Source organism: Lolium rigidum, chromosome 7 (assembly GCF_022539505.1).
Source record: "Lolium rigidum isolate FL_2022 chromosome 7, APGP_CSIRO_Lrig_0.1, whole genome shotgun sequence".
NCBI lineage: Eukaryota > Viridiplantae > Streptophyta > Magnoliopsida > Poales > Poaceae > Lolium > Lolium rigidum.
Window position 1 is genome coordinate 56,666,296 of NC_061514.1, and position 5,892 is coordinate 56,672,187.

The following is a 5,892-nucleotide window of genomic DNA, read 5'->3' on the forward strand; positions in this document are numbered from 1 at the left end:
CTGCCGCCGGCTGCCAACCTAAGCCGACAGCCGACAGCCGAAAGCCGGCAAAGGGGAAGGCATAAGACAAAAGACCCACCCGCCAAGCCGCGGTCGAGCGCGCTAAGTTCCTCCAACCACCGCTTGGTGGTGGCCGACAGCTCGTTGGACTTGGTGGTCACCTCTTGCTGGAGCGCAAGCCGTTGCCGTTCCACCTCCTCCAACCGCTTGCTCAGACCCCCCAGCTTCTCCTCCTGTTCCTTCTTGAGGGCGGCAAGTTCCTTGAGATGGTTAGCCTCAAGAAGGCGCAGCCGTTTCAGCTCCCCGTCAGCCACCTTCAGCTTGGCGGCAGCAGTCCGATTCGCCTCCTCACTTGTGGCGCATTGAGCGCGGGCAACTCGGAGGTCCGACTCAAGCTGCGGGACCCGGGCGGCCTCAGCTGCAAGCCGGCAAAAACAAGCCGTCAGTAAAACAGAAGCGTAAAAAAGAGTAAAGGCAAAGAGAGAAGGCCTCACCCTTGACAGCCTCCAGCTCGCGAGCCAAGCCGGCTCGCTCGATCTTGGCCTTGTGGTAGCTGGTCACCACCTTGTTGTACAAGACGGTGCGTCGCTCCGTAACCGTCTGAAAGAATCAGTTGCTTAGACGAAACCCGGACCGGCTCCAAGCAGCCGGACCATGCCTCGGAGGGCTACCAGGATAATAACAAAATTGCAAAAACAAGAAGACACCTACCTTGTCGGCATCCTCCAGCGTTGCTAGCTGGGCAAGGGCCTCGGCGGCCTTGTTCTTAAGGGCGGCCCGGTAGCCGGAGAAGACCATCTTCATGGGCGCCGTACCGAGCTGCCCCTCCCGGTTGAACACCTCGCAAGAATCCGCCGAATGCCACGCAGCCTCCATGGTGCCAGCCGAGCCAAGGCTGGAGTCGAGGCGACACGGCACTCGCAGCAGCCGGGCCCCCTTGGCCACGTGAAGGCCCTCAGTTGGGCCCGGCGGGCCCCTCGTCCTCACCAGAGCCCGGGAATCGGCGTCCTTTGAGCGCGCTGGCTGCCCCCTCGCCGGCTCCTTCCCGGTCGGCTCCCTCCTCGTCGGCTCCGAAGCTGGAGGCGGCGCGGTCGAAGCAGTCGGCCCGGTGGGAGCCGTCGCATCCGGCGCCCGAGGCGCTCCCTTCGGAGAACTCTCCGGCACCACGACGTTGGGCGCGGGCCCGCCGACTCCGGTCGAAGGCGGCGCAGCCCCACCAGCTCCAGCTCCTGCCGCAGGCGGCATGCCCCTGCCAGCTCCGGCTGCCCGCTCCACAAACGGGGCGCGGCGCGGAAACATGTCGTCTAAGGTCGGCTGGCGCGCCGACTGACCCTGGTCTCCGCCGCCAGGCGCCGCAGAAGAAGACGTCCCCGCAGAAGGTGGCGTGGCCGCAGGCGGCACGTTAGCAGCCGGCGGCGTGCGCGCGCGTGCTGAAGGTTGCGGGGTTGGCTCCCTCCTTTGCCGCTGAAGCGGCGACGTGACGGGAGGAGCTTGCCGAGAGCCGCCTCCCTGGGTAAACTTAATTGCGGCCCTAGTCGAACAAGCAAGAAAAGATAAGTACAGAGGAAGGAAAGAAAAGGAATCAAACAACAGAGGAAAAAGAGCTCACCCGGCTTTCTCCGGGACCTTCTTGGGCGCCAGCCGGCGCTGTTTCTTGGCCCTCGCCTCCGAAGCGGCCGTGGACCCGACGCCGGCCCGCTTCCTCCCCTTCGGCGCGAAGTCGCCGTGCTAGTAGGCGGCGCCGCGCGCAGAGGCACCGCCGGGATGGCCCCCGTGCCGGATTGGGCCGGCTCCGCCCGCAGCCGCTCCTCGCTCCTCGCTCCTCGCTCATGCTCGAGCGAAGGCGGCGGGTTATGCTCCCCCTGGCCGCCCTGATCCTGCGCCACCGGCAGATCGTCGTCGCCAGCTTGGTCGCCGGCTAAGTCAGCCGGGTCAACGAGATCCGGCGTCCAGACCTTCGTCGCCAAGTCGCCATCCTCGATGCCTTGGCGGACGAAAAGCTGAAAACAAGACAAGATAAATATCGAGTCGGCCACGCTGCCGCAAGTCGGAAGACGGAAAACATCAACTTACCAGTTCAGGCGGCTGCTCCCGATCGTAAGGCGCCAGCCCCCGGTCCCGCTTGTCCCGGCATGTTGGCCTTGGTGATGTTGTTCACCCGGTGAGCCACCTGGGCCTTGGAGAGCTCCAACTTCGACGTCCGTGTCGGGTCGAGCAGGCCGGACATGTGGCCGATCTTGTGGACGCGCCACTGGAGCGGTACGACCCGGCGCGAGATGTAGGTGCAGAGGAGGTCCTCGGCACTCAGCCGGCCCTCCGAGACGCACTGGCCCAGGAAGTCCCACAGGAGGTTCACCTCCGCGTCCGGGTTCGAGGACTTGGCGTTGAAGCCCCAGTTGATCCGGCCGACTGGCGGAGCCGGGTTGAATTCCGGCAGGTTGAGCCGGTCGAAGGCCGGGCTTTCGTTCCACACATAAAAGAAAGACATCTGCCAATTCTTTACAGAATCGACAGTTGGAATCCGCGGGAAGGACGTACCCGTACGGGGATAGATGGAGGCGGCGCCGCAGGTCCTCAGGCGGCCTTCGGTCGTCTGCGCCTTGATGTAGAAGAGCCGGCTCCAAAACTCCACGTCCGGCCACAAGCCGGCGTAGCCTTCCATGAAGGCCACGTAGCAGCTCGAGGAGGATCATGGCGTTGGCCGGCAGGTGGTGCGGCTGCAGGCCGAAGTGATCGAGGAACCGGCGGAAGAAGTTGGAAGCCGGCAGACCCAATCCGCGGTCGAGATGCGCGCCGAAGACCACGCGTTCGCCGGGCTCCGGCCGAGGCTCCTCCTCCTCGCCCGGCGCCCTGGTAATCACCCCCGCCGGGATGCGGCGGAGGCGCACGAACCGGGCAATGTCGTCGTCCTGCATGTAGGAGCCCTTCCAGGAGCCGCTCGGCTGGGCCATCGAGGACGAAGAAGAGGAGGTCCAAGAGAGGCGGAAGGGCGAAGAAGAGCCGCTCCTCGCCGGAGGAGATCGCGGTGGAGAAGGGCGCGCCGTCGATGCGCGTGGCCCCGTGGCGCCGGATTGGCGGGCTTGCGGCGGTAGCTCGGCGGAGGATCGTCGGGGCGACCGCTCGCTGAGATTCGCCAGAAGAACGGCGTCGGAGCAGCGAAGAGCTTGAGTGAAGCGAAGGAGCAAGGCAGGAGCGCGAGGAGGAAGAAAGGGGCAAGTGCCGCCTCGGTACCGCCCCCGCGGCATTTATAGCCGACCGCGGCGGTTGGCCTCCAAGTGGCCGACGTGGGCCACGTCTCCGGATTTACTGCGCCATAACTCCTCCCACGACCGCTACCGTTACCAGAAACGGCCACACCACGTCGCCCACTACCGCACCGGATCCGGAGGGACATTGATGTGACCAGACGAACCGGCGGCAGAGCCCTGGCGTCAGGCCGGTCAAGTCGGGCGCAGAACCCGAGGCGGCGGAGACTCCGGCGCGCAGCGAGCCGGAGCCGGACAAGAAGTTCCACTCGAGCCAAAATTCATCAGCAAGGCGGAGGCGCCATCAGATCTTGCGAGAAAGCAAAAACTGCACAAGTATAAAAAGCGGCCGGCTAGAAGCAGCCGGCAGGAACGAGCCGGATGAGGGCGCAGCCGGCTGAATGGAAATTCTCAGTCGGCCCCTCCAAGTGCCGTCTAATATATTCGAGAAGCCAGGAAAACCTGCCTAGGTCCTTCTAAACGCAGGACCTTGCCAGCTTCGGGGCTAATGTCGGGGGAAGACCCCGGATAGGGCAATGGACGCGGAGCAGCCCGGCTGGCCACCGGCCGGCTCGCGGCAAAGGCCGGCCGAGGAGCAGCCGGCCGGCGCCGTGGCCGGCCGGTCCGGAAGCCGGCCGGCTCTAGGTCCTAGTCGGCCTGGCTACGGCCACCAATGCCGTAGTTGGGCCGGCTTCTACAAGCCATATCCGACCGGGGTTTGTACCTCGGACCGACTTGAGGCCGGCGAGTCTTGCACCGGAAGGAACCGGGTAGGTGATCCGGGTTCCCAAAGTCCACGCCGACTCCATCTTCCGTGAAACGCGGGGCACCGTGGAGCAATAGTGCCTCGCGCCGACAGGCCGTCGGTGGCTTACGACGATCCGTACCGGCTACAGTGGCTGACGGCGACAGGGACACCTCCTCCATACCGCTGACCGTGGCAGCCGGATGGGACAGGCCACGATGCCTCAACCACTCCTGACGTCACCGCCTCGGGAAGGAGCGGAAGCCGGAGCCGGCCCAGCCGGCCGCAAAACTATAGGGTCTTATATGTAAAGTGCCGGTGCCTATATAAGCCGCACTACCCCCTCTCGTGCAGGGGATCGATCATTTATTACTTTCACCCACCTACGTAGCTGCCTCGTGAGAGAGACCATAGTCTTCCTTAGCCTCTCGAGAGCAGCCGGATACAGCTCTAGGAGCACCATTGTACTCGTGTGATCATCATATACACTCATAGCAGGAGTAGAGGTTTTACCTCCATCGGAGGGCCTCGAACCTGGGTACGTCGCCGTGTCGCTCGTGCCCATACCCGCATCCGGATACCGCCGTGAGATCCCTCAGGAACCACTTCGATTAGCCACCCTATGGCATATGCCGTGACGATACCACGACATAATCAAAAAATCACATGTTCAGAGGTGACACAATCATTCTTAACACTTCTGGACATTGCCCAAAGTTACTGGAAGTCAATGGAACAAAGAAATCCATCCAACACAGCAAAAGAGGCAATGCAAAATAAAAGGCAGAATCTGTCAAAAACAGAACAGTCCGTAAAGACGAATTTTAAAGTGGCACCAGACTTGCTCAGATGAAAATGCCCAAATTGAATGAAAGTTGCGTACATATCTGAGGATCACGCACGTAAATTGGCAGATTTTTCTGAGTTACCTACAGAGAATTCTGCCCAGATTCGTGACAGCAAGAAATCTGTTTCTGCGCTAGTAATCCAAATCTAGTATTGACTCTACTATCAAAGACTTTACTTGGCACAACAATGCAATAAAATAAAGGTAAGGAGAGGTTGCTACAGTAGTAACAACTTCCAAGACTCAAATATAAAACAAAAGTACTGTAGCAAAATAAACACATGGGTTATCTCCCAAGAAGTGCTTTCTTTATAGCCATTAAGATGGGCTCAGCAATTTTAATGATGCACTCTCAAGAAATAGTAGTTGAAGCAAAAGAGAGCATCAAGAAGCAAATTCAAAACAAATTTAAGCCTAACATGCTTCCTATGCATAGGAACCTTGTAAATAAACAAGTTCATGAAGAGCAAAGTAACAAGCATAGGAAGATAAGACAAGAGTAACTTCAAAAATTTCAGCATATAGAGAGGTGTTTTAGTAACATGAAAATTTCTACAACCATATTTTCCTCTCTCATAATAACTTTCAGTAGCAACATGAGCAAACTCAACAATATAACTATCACATAAAGCATTCTTATCATGAGTCTCATGCATAAAATTATTACTCTCCACATAGGCATAATCAATTTTATTAGTTGTAGTGGGAGCAAATTCAACAAAGTAGCTATCATTATTATTCTCATCATCAAATATAGGAGGCATATTGTAATCATAATCAAATTTATCCTCCATAACAGGCGGTACTAAAAGAGCAATATCATTATAATCATCATAAATAGGAGGCAAAGTATCATCAAAGTAAATTTTCTCCTCAATGCTTGGGGGACTAAAAAGATCATGCTCATCAAAGCCAGCTTCCCCAAGCTTAGAACTTTCTATATCATCAGCAACAATGGTATTCAAAGTGTTCATACTAATATGTTCCATGGGTTTTTTAATTTTCGCATCAAACCATCCATGTCTTAAATCAGGAAATAGAATAAGAAGCTGATT